General features: G+C 48.0%; 1 protein-coding gene across 1 annotated transcript in view; it reads right to left on the bottom strand.

The window, feature by feature from the left end:
• LOC310668798 (inositol polyphosphate 5-phosphatase OCRL-like) overlaps window positions 1-16,252 on the bottom strand; it is a gene marked incomplete at its 3' end in the record, with an annotated part of 733,402 nt that extends 717,150 nt beyond the window's left edge. Inside the window, 1 exon segment of the mRNA XM_083422126.1 lies at window positions 16,027-16,252.
• Between the last annotated feature and the right edge of the window lie 3,456 nt (window positions 16,253-19,708).

The raw sequence follows: 19,708 nt of genomic DNA, 5'->3' as shown, positions 1-19,708 counted from the left end.
CAAAGTGATCAAGGGAGTATTAGCGTCTATCGCGCCTTCCACTCTTAGATCCTACAAGAAGGCCTGGTGCGATTTCCTGGGCTTTAGGGTCAGCGTATCCGGGCAACCTGCTGGCGTGCCACCCACCACTGATGACGTCTTAGAATACTTAGCCCACCTGGACGACTTGGGGCGAGCATCAAAAACCTTAAAAATACATACGGCCGCCATCAGTTTTTTCTCCAAAGCGACATTTGCCTCCGACCCTTGCTGTGACTTTTTAGTTCGCAGAGCAATAGAGGGATGGGGTAGATCGCAACCATCCAGAGCTAGGGGCCGCAAACCAATTTCATATGGGCTGCTCAGCCAGATTTGGGAAAAGCTAAGGTCGGTTTGTTGGTCTAAGTTCGAGGCCAGACTCTTTTCGGCGGCCTTCGCCATCGCCTTTTTCGGCGCCCTCCGGGTGGGCGAGGTGGTGGTTGAGGCAGCTGAAAATGGGTCTATGCGCGGGCTCCTGATGGAGGACGTCCACTTGTCTGAGGCAGGCATGACAGTGCGGATACGTCAGTCAAAGACGGATCAGGCTGGCAGGGGGGTCCTAATAAAGCTTACAGCCTCAGCGGAGCGTTTCCCCCGCCTGCGCCCTCCCGGTCCCGGTCCACTTCTGGTCCATGAGGATGGATCTCCCCTGTTAAGACACCAGTTTTCAAGGGTGCTCCGCAAGGCCATTGACGCTTGCGGTTTACCCTCACAGGATTACGCGGCGCATTCGTTTAGGATCGGCGCCGCCACAACAGCCGCGTGCTTGGGGCTACCAGCTGATAGGATAAAGGAGATGGGCCGTTGGAAGTCTAACGCTTATAAAACCTACATACGTTAAATCGGGCCTACTTCTTCCTCCCGCTTACCCTTTTTTTTTTTCTCTCTTCTTCTGTGATGGCCTGGGATTCCGATTCGGAGGATGAAACAGAGGAATCCCGGCCTGCACAGGAGTCCCCGCCTCCAGGGCCGGCTGAACTGGGGCCAGGCCTAGATGCTGAAGAGCCTGCACCTGTGGCAGTGCATCAGGAGCTGGCCCCAGGTGAAGCCCTTCTGGCCCCAGAGAGGCTTGACGACTCAGTGGCCACAGGTGAGCCTCCTCCAGGGCCCAGTAACCCTTCGGCCTCTCCTGATCTGCAGAGGTTTAGAGCAGAGAGGCGAAGGGAACTGGTTGCCCCCAGGAGGAGTGCTCGCCTTAAGGCCAGAGGAGGCGGGGCTCCTGGGGGCCGGGACCGCCCCTGGCCTTAGAAGAGGATAAAAGCCCAGTCAGCCCGGCCCCAGGTTGCGGGAGCAACGTCGTTGTTGGCTTCGGACCTTCCTGCGTTCTTGATCCCTGCTCGGCCTCCTGTTCCTGACTATCCGGTACTCCTGTTCCCTGCTCGGCCTCCTGTTCCCGACCATCCGGTGTTCCTGTTCCCTGCACAGCCTCCTGTTCCAGCGTTCCTGTTCACCGCCCGGCACTCTGCCTCGGACCTTGCCCCTCTTCGTGTGGACTTTGCTACACCCAAGGTACCTTACCCCCGGGACCAGCACAGTTTGCTCCCGCCACCTCCCGCACTCCCCCTTCGTCGGGGTGCGTTCGGGAAGAGCCAGAGGCCATGGCTGAACAGGCGGCTGCACTGGTGGCTTTGGCCCAGGAGAACCAGGCCTTGTCTCACACCGTGCAGCAGCTCAGTGACGCGGTTGAGGCACTTCAGCAACGCTTGGAAGCCCTACCGGCTTCTGGGGCCGACGCCCCGGCTCCGGGCAAGTACCCAGTGGCTTTGCCTGAGAAATTTGATGGAGCCCCGGCCAGCTTTCCCATGTTCCTGGCCCAGGCCAAACTGTATATTCAGGGGCGAGCCCGGAACTTTCCTGACGACCGTACCAAGGTGCACTTTTTGATTAGCTTGTTAAAGGACCAGGCGGCCAAGTGGGCGTTGCCGCTACTCAGGCAAGACTCCCCCTTGCTGGCAGACTATACGGGGTTTTGCAATCGTTTGGAGGCCGCGTTCGGCAACCCCCAGAAAGAGAGTCAAGCCAACCGGGCGATTCGGCATTTGAAACAGGGCAAGTCCACGGTGGCCACATATACCACGGAGTTCCGGCTGTTGGCACAGGACTTGACCTGGAATGACTCGGCACTGCGGGACCAGTATCTCGAAGGGCTTTCGGACGAGGTACTGGACCAGTTGGCCACAATGGAACGCCCCACCACGCTGGACACTCTCATTCAACGGAGTCTACAAATAGGCGACCGGTTGGAGGATCGTCGTCAGGCCCGGGGTCGCCGACACTTCCAGTTCACGGCACCAGCTTTTTCCGGCAGCCCCACGGTCACAACTGATTTAACGGAGGAGCCTATGCAGCTCGGGGCAGTGCGGCCACGCCTTTCCCCCGCAGAGAAGGCGCGGCGTCGGGATGGAAATCTCTGTCTTTACTGTGGCGGAAGTGGACACTTCGCTCGGTCCTGCCCTGAGAAACGCCAGCCGCAGGGAAACCGCCAACCCCAGTAGCTGATGGCCCTAGCTACCGGGGGTCCCAAACCGTACAGAATGGGCCCGCACCAATGGACTTGCAACATCTTATGGTTTCGGTACGTTTATACCCTCCAGGTGGGCCCTGGATCCTCACCCATGCTTTGGTAGATTCAGGGGCAACCCGCTCCTATATGGACGCTGCTTTTGCCGCCCATCATCAGGTGCCACTTCGGAACAAGCCAGTACCGGTCCAGGTGGAAGCGATTGACGGTCGACTTCTGCGTTCAGGTGCCGTTACTCAGGAGACCCAGCCTCTGGTCCTGTGTCTCCAGCAGCACCGGGAGTTGCGAACTTTGGACATTGCCTCTATGCCCCGCTTCCCCCTGGTGCTCGGGATGGACTGGCTGGAGGCCCACAACGTTCAGATTGACTGGGTCAAACGGACCGTGCACTTCCCAGACCCATGTTCCCATGCTCAATCCGGAACGCTGGCGGCCGCGCCCTCAGAGGAGGCAGCACCCACGCTCCCAGCCGTGTACCAGGACTACCAGGACGTGTTCGAGGAACGGGGGGCAGACCAGCTGCCGCCGCATCGGCCTTTTGACTGCGGCATAGACCTCCAACCCGGAGCGCCTTTACCAGTGAGTCGCTTATATTCCCTAACAGAGCCAGAGCGCGAGGCTTTGCAGGACTTCTTGCGCAAGAACCTGGAGCGTGGGTTCATTAGGCCTTCCACCTCGCCCACCGCGGCGCCGGTGCTTTTTGTTAAGAAGAAATGTGGGGAACTCCGCCCTTGCCATGATTACCGAGCCCTGAACAAAATTACCGTCCCAGACCGGTACCCCTTGCCCCTTATCTCGGAGCTGCTGGAGCGGGTGCAAGGGGCACAGGTGTTCACCAAGCTGGACCTCCGGGGGGCCTACAACTTGATTCGGATCCGAGCCGGGGATGAGTGGAAGACAGCGTTTGGGACCCGGTACGGGCAGTTCGAATATTTGGTTATGCCTTTCGGTTTGTGCAACGCGCCTGCTGTGTTTCAACGCTACATCAACCACGTGTTTCAGGACCTGTTAGACAAGTACGTGGTGGTGTATTTGGATGACATACTGATTTACTCCCGTGACCCGGCTCGCCATGAGGGACATGTCCGGACCGTGCTGCAGCGCTTGCGTGAGCACCGTTTGTACGCAAAGCTCAGCAAGTGCGAGTTCCATCAGCGGACTGTGGACTTCCTTGGTCACCGGCTCTCTCCAGATGGGGTGCAAATGGACCCGGGGAAGGTGACAGCGGTTCAAGAATGGGCGGCACCCCGGAACCGCAAGGACCTACAGCGTTTCCTGGGGTTCGCCAATTACTACCGGACCTTCATCGCTGATTATGCTCATCGCACCACCCCGTTGACCCGGCTACTGCGCCCAAAGACGCCGTTTTCCTGGGACAAGGAGGCAGAGGAGGCGTTTCAGGGGTTGAAGGCCTGTTTCCAGAGGGCACCAATCTTACAACATCCTGACCCCTCTCGACCCTTTGTGGTGGAGACCGACGCTTCCAGTACGGCTCTCGGTGCCGTCTTGTCTCAACAGATTGGTCCTGAAGCGCCACTCTTACCCTGTGCCTTCTATTCCCGCCAGCTCCTACCAGCGGAGCGTAACTATACTGTGTGGGAGCGGGAACTACTGGCCATCAAGGTAGCCTTTGAGGTCTGGCGCCACCATCTTGAGGGGGCACGACATCCGGTGGAGGTGAGAACCGACCACCGGAACCTGGAGTACCTCCAGACCACCCGCAAGCTGAACCAAAGACAGATCCGGTGGGCGTTGTTCTTTTCCCGGTTCCAGTTCCGGATCCGCTACATCCCTAGCTCTCAGAATCAGAAGGCGGATGCCCTGTCCCGGAAACCTGACGACAACGCAGACACGGTACAGCAAGCAGAACCCACCACGATCCTACCTCCGGCTGCATTCCTGGCCACCCAGGAGGCGCAGCCACTGCAGGTTCGGGTGCGGGAACAGCAGCGGGTCGACGCTTGGGCCCAGGAACGACTCCGGGAGCTGGCTGAAGGGTCCAGCCCACAGTATCCGGGGCTGGTCCTGCATCAGGGCCTTCTGCTGCACCACGGTCGTTTGTACATCCCGCCAGGGCCACTACGGCTGGAGGTTCTCCGGATGGCCCATGATGCCCCAGCAGCGGGGCACTTTGGACGGTATCGGACCACCCATCTGGTCAGTCGAGAGTTTTGGTGGCCCCGCCTGAAGGCTGACGTGGCTCGCTACGTTGCTGGTTGTGATGTCTGCCGGCGCGCCAAGGGACCTACCGGGCGACCCCCCGGCCTACTTCAGCCATTGCCAGTTCCACCGCACCCTTGGCACACGGTTTCGTTGGACTTTGTAGTGGACTTACCCTCGTCTCGTGGCTGTACCTGCCTTCTGGTTTTCTCCGACCATTTCACCAAGATGGTGCACTGCGCTCCCTGTCCATCTGTACCCACAGCCAAGGAAACTGCTCAGCTGTACCTTCAGCATGTCTTCCGCCTGCATGGCCTACCTGAGCGCGTGGTGTCCGACCGGGGCGTTCAGTTCACATCCCGGTTCTGGCAAGCACTACACCAGACCCTCGGAACGGAGGTCTGCCTCTCGTCAGCCTACCACCCACAGACCGATGGCCAGACGGAACGGGCGAACGCGGTGCTGGAGCAGTACCTCCGGTGTTACTGCAGCTACCAGCAGGATGACTGGGTCGACCACCTGGCATTGGCGGAGTTCGCCTACAATAACGCGGTGAATGCGTCCACCCAGCAGACCCCGTTCCAGGCCAGTTATGGTTATCATCCACGGCTGTTTCCAGAGGTGCTGCCGGCATCCGCAGTCCCGGCGGTGACGGAGTGGCTTCAAGAGCTCCAGTCCCAGCAACAGCTTTTGGTGGAGCAACTGCACCAGGCCAAGGAAGCGTACAAGGCCCAGGCCGACCGCCACCGCCAGGTGGGGCCGGAACTTCGCGTCGGTGACCTGGTTTGGCTCTCCACTCGCCACCTCCACCCCTCTCGACCTTCGCGGAAGTTGGACGCCCGCTTCACCGGCCCGTTCCCTATCGTAGACCAAGTCTCTCCTGTGGCATTTCGTCTCCGGTTACCCGCAACCCTGAAGGTTCACCCGGTCTTCCACAGGTCCCTTTTGAGCCCGGTGGCCCCACCCGACGAGTTCCACCCGAACCGTCCCCGACCGCAGCCAGTGTTGGTTCGGGGAGAGCCTGAGTACGAGGTGGAACGCATCCTGGACTCCCGATACCGCAGGGGGAAGCTGCAGTATCTCATTGACTGGAAGGGGTACGGACCGGAGGACCGTTCCTGGGAACCAGCGGCCAACGTCCACGCACCTGCCTGCCTCCGAGAGTTCCATGCGACGTACCCCGGCAAGCCGGGTCCGGACCCTCGGTTGAGGGGGGGGCCTGGGAGGGGGGATGGTGTGATGGCCTGGGATTCCGATTCGGAGGATGAAACAGAGGAATCCCGGCCTGCACAGGAGTCCCCGCCTCCAGGGCCGGCTGAACTGGGGCCAGGCCTAGATGCTGAAGAGCCTGCACCTGTGGCAGTGCATCAGGAGCTGGCCCCAGGTGAAGCCCTTCTGGCCCCAGAGAGGCTTGACGACTCAGTGGCCACAGGTGAGCCTCCTCCAGGGCCCAGTAACCCTTCGGCCTCTCCTGATCTGCAGAGGTTTAGAGCAGAGAGGCGAAGGGAACTGGTTGCCCCCAGGAGGAGTGCTCGCCTTAAGGCCAGAGGAGGCGGGGCTCCTGGGGGCCGGGACCGCCCCTGGCCTTAGAAGAGGATAAAAGCCCAGTCAGCCCGGCCCCAGGTTGCGGGAGCAACGTCGTTGTTGGCTTCGGACCTTCCTGCGTTCTTGATCCCTGCTCGGCCTCCTGTTCCTGACTATCCGGTACTCCTGTTCCCTGCTCGGCCTCCTGTTCCCGACCATCCGGTGTTCCTGTTCCCTGCACAGCCTCCTGTTCCAGCGTTCCTGTTCACCGCCCGGCACTCTGCCTCGGACCTTGCCCCTCTTCGTGTGGACTTTGCTACACCCAAGGTACCTTACCCCCGGGACCAGCACATCTTCATTTCATAGTGGCTGTCAGGAAGAACGTGTGGATTTGCGGCCACAGTATTGTTCACTGGGCCCACAAGAGGGCCGTCAGCCGGGGCCTCACTCACAATCTGGGCTTACATCCGGGAGTACGCGTATATTGGTTCGCCAGAAGAGGCATGCTCTGGCAGGAGCTTATGCCTTTGCTGAGGGCGAAGGTGGCTGCATTCGCCCCCCCCCCCCGACATTCTGATCATTCAATTGGGAGAGAATGATCTCGTGAGCAGGAAAAGTGTGGACTTATCTTGGGCCATAAGGACTGATATGGATGAAATTGCGGCCTTGTGCCCCGGAACGACGGTGTTTTGGTCCTCCCTCCTGAAAAGAACTGTTTGGCGTGGTGCGCAGAGCTGTATGGCCATTGAAAGATCCAGGAAAGTCCTGAACCGGGCCGTGTCCCGCTGGGTGCGCTTTTTGTATGGCCAAGTTATCAGTCATGACCGCATCCGGATTGGCGATGGTGCCTTATACCGGGATGACGGGGTTCACCTCACGGATAAGGGGAATGACTTATGGTTGGACAGCGTAATCAGGAGTGTCAGGGATTGGTTGCGGCTTTGAAGGTATTGGCGGCGAGCCTTTTCGGCTCGGGTGGCGGTTAGGCATTGGATTTGGGTGTTATGCTGTGTGGGAAGGCTAGGTGTGGCCATCGCCTACGCCTTCGATTTGGGTATTCCGTTAAAGGAATCTGGCGGTCGTGTATTCTGTCCGATGCCTGCTTGGCTGGAGGCCATGGCACGACCCCCGGTGACATCATGGGTGAGCCTATAGTTGGATAGGCATCAACTGGCTCCATCTACTGGTGATTCAACCCCTCTGCTGTGGTCATCCAATGCCTAAGCCAATACCTTTTCATTGCAGTAACCAATAAAGTTGTGGCCTTTTCCTTGCCCATAAACCTTATACCACGTGTCCTTGTGTGTTTATTTCCACCTCACGGGGGGTTGGGGGTCCTCAAACCACAAAGACTCTCCTCCCCAGAGGGGAGGGGAGTGGTTGTGGGCGGGAGCTCCAAACCCCGCCCACGCAGGGGCGTGAGCCCCTGCCCCTTCCGGCTCACCTGGCCAGCGCCTCACGCCCAGGGGGCGGCTCCCACCTGGAGCCACCCGTAGCGGGGGCGTGCCTGGCCATCGTATATCTCCTGGCGCCGGCCCCCCCTTCGGCCTCTTTCGACGTCGCCGCTCCGCGAGTCACCCACCCTCCACTCCCTTTAGCTCAGGGTTTAAGTTCTTTTCTGGCCTTGCTATGGACCTTAGGTTGGTCGCCCGGTTGTCTGGGGGCCTGGTAGGAGTTTTTCCTGTTGGCATTAGGCCTTTGGGTTTTTTCGCCGACCTCGTAGCAACCGTCACAACTTTTGTGGTATTGGTGGGTAGGTTAGGCATTGGATTTGGGTGTTATGCTGTGTGGGAAGGCTAGGTGTGGCCATCGCCTACGCCTTCGATTTGGGTATTCCATTAAAGGAATCTGGCGGTCGTGTATTCTGTCCGATGCCTGCTTGGCTGGAGGCCATGGCACAACCCCCGGTGACATCATGGGTGAGACTATAGTTGGATAGGCATCAACTGGCTCCATCTACTGGTGATTCAACCCCTCTGCTGTGGTCATCCAATGCCTAAGCCAATACCTTTTCATTGCAGTAACCAATAAAGTTGTGGCCTTTTCCTTGCCCATAAACCTTATACCACGTGTCCTTGTGTGTTTATTTCCACCTCACGGGGGGTTGGGGGTCCTCGAACCACAAACATAAATTTTACTGCGTGTGATTTATTAAGGGAGAATTTCAGAAAAATTCACCACAGATGGTACTTAACCCCTGACAGACTGTCAAAAATAAATAAAAGGAACAACGACAAATGTTGGAAATGTAACAGAACAAAAGATATGTTATACCACATAGATATGTCTTGCCCAAAGATTAAAACCTTTTGGGACATGATCCATGACGAAATAAAAAAATTGATAAGGACATCACACACACAAAAGCAGAGGCATATCTATTAGGAATTCTAGATAAAGATATCCCAAAAGATAAAACTAACTTATTTCTATACGCGACAACAGCGGCAAGAATTTTGATTGCTAGCTATAGGAAAGAGGAAAGCATCCCAACAAAAAGAGAATGGTTGGGGAAACTTTGCGAGTACCTGGAATTAGCAAAATTGACAGATATAATAAGGAGAAAATCCAAAACTATAGTTATGAAGCAATGGGAGTGCTTAAATGATTATTTACAAAACCAGGGCTCAACTACAAAAATCTGGTTGTGTTTAGAATAATCTTGTGTGTAATATAAAAAATACAAAGTGAGACATTAAGGAACTCCAAAGGGAAAATATGAAGAACAGAGGTTCTGACGAACGGAGTATTAAAAACGCGTCAGGTAAACGGTGGAAGTCTTTTTTTTTTTTTTTCAAAAATGATCTTTTTCTTTTACTTCTTTATTCTTTCTTTGTTCTTTTTTTCTTTCCCCCCGATATCTTATCTTTCATTTCACTGCTTTATTGTAAACAGCATTTTATAGAGGTATAAATAACTGTAAATATGAAAAGAAACAAAACTTTCTCTAATTGTTTTTCCTTGGTTAGATGTATTTTCTCTTTCTTTTGTATTTTCTTTTGCTGTGAATATGTATGTTTTTTAAATTTGTACTTAATAAAATTAAGGCCATACCACCTAAGTGGTACTCCAAAGTGTTTGCTAAAGCTACTGTTACTAGCATCTCAGATTCGGTTTTTGAACCAGCCAACTACAAAGAGGTTCAAAATTTATCCGCAAAGGATGCTGAACCTTGGCTAAACGCCATGAAAGCCGAGTTAAATTCCCTGAAGCAGAATGATACATGGAAATTGGTTCCAGCAGAACCAGGCATGAAGTGTGTTGCTAGTAGGTGGGTCTACAAGACAAAAACTGATCAGAATGGAAAAATAGTCAGGTACAAAGCCAGACTAGAGGCATGAGGTTTTTCTCAAATACCTGATCAGGACTATCATGAGACATATTCAATGACAGTAAAGTTTGAAAGTGTTAGGCTGTTGATGAAAATTGCTGCAGAGGAAGTTATGACAATTTCTCATCATGATGTAACTACTGCGTTTTTATATGGAATTCTCACTGAGAATATCTACATGTCACCGCCAGATGGTGTGCAGATAAAACAGGGAATGGTTTGTAAGCTGAAAAAAATCCCTGTATGTCTTAAAACAGAGCACACAATGCTGGTGCACCAAGCTGACTGAAGTGCTGTTTTCCCTAGGTTTTCAGCAAGGGAAGGCTGATTCTTGTGTTTTTGTAAAAGAGTCTAATCAGCACAAACTCTACTGCATTTGCTTTGTAGATTATATATTATTTTTGTGGAAGAATGAGAATGTTTACCAAAGCACTCTAGCAAAGCTGCAGAAACATTTTGATATGAAAGATCTCGGAAAAGTCAGCAATTATCTCTCACAAAAGGTAGGCACAAGGTGATGTTTTGCTGCATCAGACACGTAAAATAAATGATGTCACTGAAAGGTTGAACCTGAGCGATGCTAATGCTGTAGACACCCCCATGGTCTCAGGTTATCAACATGGTGCTGATGTTGATGTTTTTCCTGATACAATGCTTTTCAGGAGTGTATTAGGTAAACTCAGTTTTATAGCAAGGTGTACAAGACCAGATATTGCTGTAAGTGTAAATCTGCTCAGCAGACATGCAAATCAACCCACAGTTCAAGATTGGAAGGTGCTAAAATGAATACCGAGATATTTAAAAAGAACTGTGCATTACAGGTTAAAACTTACTAGCCAAAGATCTGGAGGTCTTGAAATTTATGCCAACGCCAGTTTTGGCAGTGATGCAATTAATGGCAAAAGCACATCAGGTGTGTGCTACCTGTATACTCAATGCCTATTTGATTGGTCTCGTAGAAAGCAGGCAACAGTAAGCTTGAGTTCTTGCGAAGCAGAACTTAACACTTTAACTCTTTCCCTCATGGACATAGAGTGGTTATTACAACTGTTTGAAGATGTAAAAGTGAAAGTCACTTGTCCTGTTCAAGTCTATCAGGACAATAAAGCTTGTATAGCTTTGCTCCACTCTGAAGGATGCAAACAGAGAACAAAGTATCTACAAATCAAGCTTCACCGAGCTAGAGAATGCATCCAGAAAGGAATTGTAAAAGTATCCTACATGCCATGGAAAGAAATACCTGCCGATGCACTAACCAAAGTTGTTAACAGGGAACAACTTGCTGTGTATATACATAAATTGCAAATGTGTTAGATTCTGCAATGGTCGGTATGAAAAGGGGGCAAATGTGGATATTTTCACCCTCTCCCATTGCGAGAATCTCCTGATATGTTGTTTTCAGAAAGGAGGGGGCAGAAACTGCTCTTCGCTTCTTCCGCTCCTGCCTAATTTGTGGGAGTCTGTATGTTATCTATGTAAAGATTAGATGGCTGAGTGAAAGTTGTAACACTCATGCAAGCTAGTAGCTCTTTAGTTTAGTTTGCAGTAGCTATTACAAAATAAAGAAGTTATGCTTCACAGCTTTCTTCCGTGTTGTTCATACTCTACTGAGTTTGGTGCTCACAATGGACAGTTGTGGGTCCAGTGCACTTAGACCTGTTCTCCAGGAGTGGAAGATCTCAGGAAGTGCTTCAGTCGCCTAGCCCAGTCGGGGCAGAACCAGTTATTGAGTCCAGTTGTTGGCATCAGCTCAAAGGTGTACTGACAGACCCATGGTTTGCAACCACGTTCTTGGGCTATGGTGTCACCAGGAAGCCGTGGATCCATGATTTTTGTGGTGCAGGCTGTGCCTATAGCCATGGTGTGTGATTCTACAGTGAGTTAGGGACGTTCCAATGCAAAACCCCTGAGGATCTATGAGGAGTAGTGTTTCGAAACCACGTTTTTGGCCCACGGTGTTGCCAGGAAGCCGTGGATCCGGATTTTCTGTGCTGCAGGTTGTGCCCATGGACATGATGTTTGATTTGACGGTGAGTTTAGGGTGCGCCAATGCAAAAACCCTGAGGATCCATGAGGATCCATGGTTCTAAACCACGTTTTTGGCCCACAGTGGTGCCAGGAGGTGTGAAGCCGTGTTTTTTGTGGTGCAGGTTGTGCCCATGGACCTGATGTGTGATTTGATGGTGAGTTTGGGGTGCGCCAATGCAAAAACCCTGAGGACCCATGAGGATCCATGGTTCTAAACCATGTTTTTGGACCCCGGTATTGCCAGGAAGCCGTGGATCTGTGTTTTTTATGGTGCAGGCTGTGCCCTTGGACTTGACATGTGATTTAATGTTGAGTTAGGGGTGGTCCAATGCAAAAACACTGAGGATCTATGAGGATCCATGGTTCGAAACCACGCTTTTGGGCCATGGGGTCACCAGGAAGCCTTGCATCCATGATTTTTGTGGATCAGGCTGTGCCTATGGCCATGATGTGTGATTCTACAGTGAGTTAGGGACGTTCCAATGCAAAACCCCTGAAGATCTATGAGGAGTAGTGTTTCGAAACCACGTTTTTGGCCCACGGTGTTGCCAGGAAACCGCAGAACCCTGCTTTTTTTCTGTGCTGTCTGTGCCCATGAACATGACATGTGATTTGACAGTGAGTTAGGGGTGTCCCAATGCAGAAACCATGAGGATCCATGAGGATCCATGCTTCAAAACAAGGTTTTTGGCCCACGGTGTTGCCATGAAGCCGTGGATCCGTGTTTTTCTTGTTGCAGGTTGTGCCCATGGACATGCTGTGTGATTTGACACTGAGTTTAGGATGGCCCAATGCAAAAACCCTGAGGGATCCATGAGGATCCATGGTTTGGAACCATGTTTTTGGCCCACAGTTTTGCCAGGAAGCCGTGGACCCTTGTTTTTTGTGGTGCAGGCTGTGGCCATGGATATGATGGGTGAGTTGATGGTGAGTTTCAGGTGCGCCAATGCAAAAAACCTGAGGACCCATGAGGATCCATGGTTATAAACAAAGTTTTTGGCCCATGGTGTCACCAGGAAGCCATGGATCCATATTTTTTTGTGTTGCAGGCTGTGCCCATGGACATGATGTGTGATTTGACGGTGAATTAGGGGAGGTCCAATGCAAAACCTCAGCGCATACATTATTTAGAACCATGGTTTTGGCCCGCGGTGTTACCAGGAAGCCGTGGATATGTGCTTTTTGTGCTGCATGCTGTGCCTATGGCCATGAGGTGTGATTTGACGGTGAGTTAGTGGTGCCCCAATGCAGAAACCCTGAGGATACATGAGGATTCGTGCATCGAAACCACGTTTTTGGCCCATGGTGTTGCCAGGAAGCCATGGATCCATGATTTTTGTGGTGTAGACTGTGCCGATAGAGATTACGTGTGATTTGACGGTGAGTTTGGGGTGGCCCCGATGCAAAAATTCTGAGGATCCATGAGGATCCGTACTTCAAAACCATGTTTTTTGGGCCACAGTGTTGCCAGGAAGCCATGGATCCGTGGGTTTTGTGGTGTAGGCTGTGCCCATGGACATGACGTGTGATTTGATGGTGAGTTAGGGGTGCCCCAATGCAAAAACCCTGAGGAGCCATGAGGATTCTTGATTTAGAACCACGTTTTTGGGCCACGGTGTTGCCAGGAAGCCATGGATCCGTGAGTTTTGTGGTGCAGGCTGTGCCCCTGGCCATGATGTGTGATCTGATGGTGACTTTGGGCTGATCAAGTGCAAAAATCATGAGGATCTATGAGGATCCGTGCTTTGCAACCATGTTTTTACGCCATTGCCACCCCACGAAATAGTGGGTGCATGGTTTTTTTTATGCTTCCTACAGACTAAGACATAGTCTACAGTATCATGGTAGTTTTATTTAATTCAAGTTAAAAAATCATATGAATTCATGAGGATCCGTTTAAAATAATCTCAATCCAACTTTTATCCAGTTCCTGGGGGAAAACCTCAAATCTTAGATGAAACATAAGATTTCTGGGACAATTTGGCCCCTCAGAAAGCTGGCTCGACGGTTGCTAATTTGGAGCAAGAATCCCAAATGTGTTGCAGAAAAAAATCCCAATTTGCAGAGTTGTGAAACTCAAATCTGAGAAGGAAAGTGAGTTTTTTGGACAATGCAAAAATCAGGCCCTCTTCCTAATCTGGAGGATTGCAATTGCTCTGCAGCCTCAAGAATCCCAAATCTGTTACACAAAAATTCCCACTTTGCAAAGTTGCAAAAAACTCAAATCCAAGAAGAAAAGCAAGATTTTCGGCACTCACAAGCTTGCTTGCCGGTTGCAAAACTTGAGGAATCCAGGTGCTTTGCAGCTTTTAGAATATCCCAACCTGTTGCACCAAAAATTCCCACTTTGCAGAGTTGTAAAAAACTCAGATAATCAGAGAAATAAAGCGAGGTTTTTGCACAATGCAAAAATCAGGCCCTCTTCCTTTTTTTAAAAAAGTTTTTTATTGACAATTTTAACACAGCAAATTATCCAAACAAATCATCTTCCTTGTCCCCCCATTTTCCCCACCCACCTCCCCAACAAACCCTCCCTCTCTCCCTCCCTCCCCCCTACCACTTCCCCACCTCCTCTCTCTGATTTCTCATCCAATGTTAACTTCTGCATATTATAAAACTGTTTACATCCTTATATTATCTCTCTTCAATGTTATCCCTCAATAAATTTGTGTATGTTTATTCAAAACCTTCCAGGGAGTCCAATTCATTTTGTTGTTTTATTAGATAATTTATAAATGGTTCCCATTCTTCTTTGAACTCACAGTTGTCCTTGTCTCGTAGTTTGCATGTCAATTTCGCCAGTTCTGCATAGTTCATCAATTTCTCTTGCCACTGTTCTTTTGTCGGGGTTTCCTCATTCTTCCATCCTTGTGCAATCAAGACTCTTGCCGCTGTTGTAGCATACATAAATAAATTCTTTCTTTTCCTTGGCAGGTCTTGTCCTACAATCCCTAACAAAAATGCTTCTGGGTTTTTTTTTATAAATGTCATTTTAAACATTTTCTTCATCTCACTGTATATCATTTCCCAAAATTTTTTAATTTCTCTACATTCCCACCACATATGGTAAAAGGTCCCTTCCCTTTCTTTACATTTCCAACGTATGTTTGACCCAGTTTTATACATTTTTGCTATCTGTACTGGTGTTATATACCATCATTTTCATGTAATTTTCTTTCAGAAGAGAACAATCTGTAAATTTTAAATCTGTTTTCCACAGTTTTCCCCAATCTTCAAATTGTATATTATGCCCTATATCTTGTGTCCATTTGATCATGACCGATTTCACCTCCTCATCTTTTGTTTCCCATTCTAGCAGAATGCTATATGCACCCTTCAGCAACTTCACTTCACTTTCCCTTCTATAACTTCCTTTTGAAATCTAGAAGTGGTGTAACTAAATCCTTTCTTGTTATCTTCTTTATACATCTCATGTAATTGCCTATAATGTAACCAACTCTGAAAATGGTATTTTATTTCCTTGTACTCTTTTAATTTCCATTTTCCTTTTTGATCTTTTAATAAATCACTATATGCAAGCCACTTCCCTTTCTTGCCAAGTGGTTTGAGCAACAAAGCTTCAAGTGGTGAGAGCCACCAAGGAGTTGTTCTATTAAATCTTTATATCTCTCCCAAACCCTCATTAATGATTTCCTGATTATATGATTATAGAATCCTTTATGCAGTTTTCCTTTCCCATACCATAAGTATGCATGCCATCCGAATCTGTTATCATGACCTTCCAAGTCCAATGCTTCTTCCCTCTACAGTTTTATCCAGTCCCTAATCCATACCAAACATGCAGCCTCATAATACAATTTAAGGTCTGGGAGGGCAAAACCGCCTCTGTCTTTTGTATCTGTATCTTATGTATCCTTGGCCTTTTGACCCCCCCCCCCCCAAGTAAAATTGGAAATTTCCTTCTGCCAACTTTTGAGGCAATCATCCTTCACAATTACTGGAACTGTCTGGAAGAGAAAGAGCATTTTTGGCAGAACAATCATTTTAACCGCTGCTATTTTTCCTAGTAGGGAGAGGTTCATTCTTTTTATCTCAAGCCACACTTTCTCATAATTATCTTTGTAGATATTTATATTTTTTGGTGTTAGCCATATCCCTAAATATTTTACCTTTTTATGGACTTCTATCTCAATACTTTGCTCCAACTCTTTTTTCTCTTCTTCCTTTAATTTTTTAACTAATAACTTTGTTTTATTTCTGTTTAATTTAAATCCTGCCACTTCCCCAAATTTTTGAATCTTTTCTATAACTCTAGGGGGGGAATTTTTTGGATCTTCCACTGTAATCACTAGATCATCAGCATATGCTTTCAATTTAAACTCACCTTTCCTAGTTTTTATCCCTATAATCTCCTTGCCTGCTCTTACATTTCTGGCACATACTTCCAGGACCAGAATGAACAAAAGCAGTGATAATGGACAACCTTGTCTAGTTCCTTTTTGTATCTTGCAATCATCCGTTATCACCTGATTTACAATTAGTTTGGCTTTTTGTTCTGAATATATTGCTTGTATTCCTTTTTAAAATTTAGATCCACAATTAATTTCTTCAAGTAATTTTGTCATGAAATTCCAAGATACGTTGTCAAAGGCTTTTTCAGCATCTATAAACATCATTGCTGCTTCCTTTTCATTTTTAACCTCCAGGTATTCTATTTGTAATGGCTTGGCTCTCCCACAGAAGCGAGACACTGGTCGTAATTATCTCAGGTTTATTGCTCAAACACATAAATCACTCTGGAGCTCCTTCACTCCGTGTCTGACTCCAAGTTCGCAGTTGCCGAGTCTAAACTCCTCCCCTTCCTCTTCTTCCAAACAGGGGAAAAAGCCCTTTCGCTTTTGCTCTTTTCCCCTCCTCTCACTGACCTTTTCGCGCCTTCAAGTTTTTGGGCTGGCTATTCCCGGCCTCCCTCCGTTTCTGAGCTAAGACTGCTAGTTTGCATATCTCTGCTCTGGCTCCCCTTTCCTTGCTCACTATGCTCAGGGATCAGGTTACCGTTGCTATCTGCTGCCTGCTCTCTGTTCTCTGAAGTCATGCCGCTAGGTTGTCTCTCCTCCCTCTCACATTCCAGCTCACATTCCAGTGTCCTTATCTCTCTTTGTCTGTTCTCATTCCCAGTCTCTGTCAGCTCCGGAACGAAGCTGACACTATTACATTCATTTCTTATATTCTCTTTCATTTGTCTACCTGGAAGAAATCCTGCCTGATCTGGATGTATATAATCATTTAATATTTTTTCATTATATTAACTAAAATGTTTGCAAATAATTTATAATCATTATTTAACAATGAGATAGGCCTATAATTTTTAATTTGCAGCAAATCTGAATCTTGTATTGGAATTACTGTAATATAAGCCTCTTTCCATGTTTCTGGAATTTCACCTGTATTTAAAATCTCATTCATAACATCTTTCAATGGATTGACCAATTGTTCACTTAATTTTTTATAATACTTTGCCATTAATCCATCCGGCCCAGGAGACTTGCCATTTTTTGTCCACTTTATTGCCTCTAACACTTCTTGAACTGTTATTTGGGTATTTAAGATCATCATTTGTTCCTTTTTTATTTTTGGTAAATTACTACTTTTAATATATTCCTCTGTTTTAAAAGTTTTTCCCGATCCTTTCCTATACAGCTCTGAGAAATATTTTACAAATACTGCTCTTATTTCCTTCGTCTTATCTGTGATCTTTCCGTCTATATTAATTTTGATAATAGAGTTCCCTTGTTCACTTTTCTTCAACTGCCATGCTAGTAGTTTTCCTGATTTATTGGCATGCTCAAAATATTTTTGTTTCATTCTTTTTATTTTCCAGCTGATTTCCTCATTAATTATCATAGAATATTGAGTTTGTAATGTTCTAATTGCCTGTTTAATTGACTCTTGATTTGCTTTCTTTGACAATTGTTTCTCTTTTTCTGCAATCTCTTCTAAAATCTCTTTTTTCATTTTTCCTTTCAACTTTTTTTGAAATGAATTTTGTTGTATAAACAATCCCCTCATTACCGCCTTACTTGCTTCCCCAATCACCTGCAATTTTGTCTGTCCTTGAGTGTTTATTTCAAAATAATCACTTAAGGCCTTTTTGGCCTGTTCTGTAAATTTTTGATCAGCTAATAAATCTTCATTCAATCTCCATCTGAATGAAATTTGGCTTTCTTTTTTTTATTTCCATTATCAGGGAATTATGATCTGAAAATGTCCTAGGAATGATCTCAATTTCTTTAGCTCGAGATTCTAGCTATTTAGATATTAATAAAGAGTCTATTCTTAGCACTTCCAGTTGGTCGCCTGTTATGGAGGACGGGAGCTCTTTCATTTGAAAGGGCACCGGTGCTTTGAAGGCTGGGGAAACCGCTAGAGCGTTGGAGTACCCCGAAAAAAACCTCGGATTGAGTGTTCCGAGGATGTGGTGTTCCTGCGGGTACCTGGAACGACTCCCTCACTCCCCGGTAAGCTCCTAAAAAGAGCTCCATGAGTGGGTGGGGTTGGAGACGGTGGCACTTTGGAATAGACTTGCTTCCTTCATCACACGAAGCTCCGAGTCCGGCGATTGTGAGCGGCCAATTCCTCCAAAAAAAGCTGATTGGAAAATCGTGAGTAAAATGATATTAATTCAGCTGTCTAATTGGAAAAGGAAAGGGATTTAAAAATGGAGGTCGATCCCTTCTGCTGATTAAAGGAGAAAGCAGTCACCGCAACCAAAGCCGCGATTTAAAACGGGACTTTTAAAACTTTCAAGTAAACATTCGGATCTACCCTTCTAGCAGGGGGAAGGGGGAGGGAGATAATTTTTAGATTTAATTTCCCTGCAGAAGATTGACTAGATTTTGCTGTATTTTCTTTGTGGAAGCGGAGCACCCGGTGGGGGAGGCTAGACTCTATCGTGACGTCATAAAGGAATCGGATACTTTCAACTTTCATTTTCCTCTTTGGGAAAAACAAAGTAACTGCAGCTGCCTGAGCTCAAAAATTAGTGATAACAGTATCTTTACCTCAAGACATAAACTGTAACTGTGTTACTAACCTCTTGGGAACAAACTAAAGGAGTATATATAAAAAAAGGATTAGAAGTTGGAGAAAGGAGAGACTGCTGACTTTTGCATTAAGGTTTGTGGAGAGGCTGTCTGCCGCCTTATCTCCCCCTTGTGACTGAGACTGACCTGGAACAAAAGAAACACATGTTATGGATGGGGGAGAGAAAGGAGAGAAGCCAGAGAAATCTAAAACTAAAGTAAGGAGGGACTCCAAGTCACCAACCTTTGAGGAGTCTGTGATGCAATTGCTTCAGGAAATTAAAACAGAAGTAAAAGGAAACCAAAAGACTATACAGGAATTTAAAAATGACTTTGCTGAGCTAAGACAAGATTTGAAAGAGGTTAAGACAGATGTATCAGCACATGAGTCAAGACTGACGCAATTGGAAACTGTGAGAGTCCCTGACTTAGAGATAATTCAGCAAGAAGGCCAAAATTCAATTGCGTTTCTCCAACTGAAAGAGCAGGAAAGTCATTTGAGATTGAGAGGGGTACCCCAGAAAGAACAAGACAATTTAAAGGACTGGTTAATTGAGGAATTTGTAGCTTATTGGGATCTCCTAAAAGAAGAATTAAATTCCTAGATTCACAAAGCCTATAGATTTGGACCTAAAAAGGATACTAAGATTACACATGATTGTATGGTAATTTTCAAAACTAAAGAGCAAAGAGACACTATTTTAGGCCATCATTACAAACAAAGCTTAAAGATAGATGAGAAAGGGATAATTTTGTTTAAAGAGATCCCGAGACACTTTTTGGCCCTGAGAAATAATTACACAGAATTGGCTAGTGCTCTAAGAAGAAAGAATATTTTTTTTAGGTGGGAGTTCCTGGAAGGTCTTTCTTTCAAATTTCAAGGGAGAAAACAAAGAATTAGAACTGTTGGGGAGAAAGAGACATTTCTGGAGAAAAACACAAAAGAGCTTGGACTGGAAAGTTCCCCTACATTGGGGGCAGGGGCAGTGGGCCCCTAAAAAATCAGGATGTCTTTGAAAATTTACTCCTGGAATGTAAATGGGTTAAACTCACGTCGAAAAAGAAATCAAGTTTATCATGTAC

The sequence above is a fragment of the Podarcis tiliguerta genome (assembly GCF_965153285.1).
Source record: "Podarcis tiliguerta genome assembly, chromosome: W".
Classification (NCBI taxonomy): domain Eukaryota; kingdom Metazoa; phylum Chordata; class Lepidosauria; order Squamata; family Lacertidae; genus Podarcis; species Podarcis tiliguerta.
Note: the sequence above shows the minus strand (reverse complement) of the source record. Positions and strands in the feature narration are given on the sequence as shown.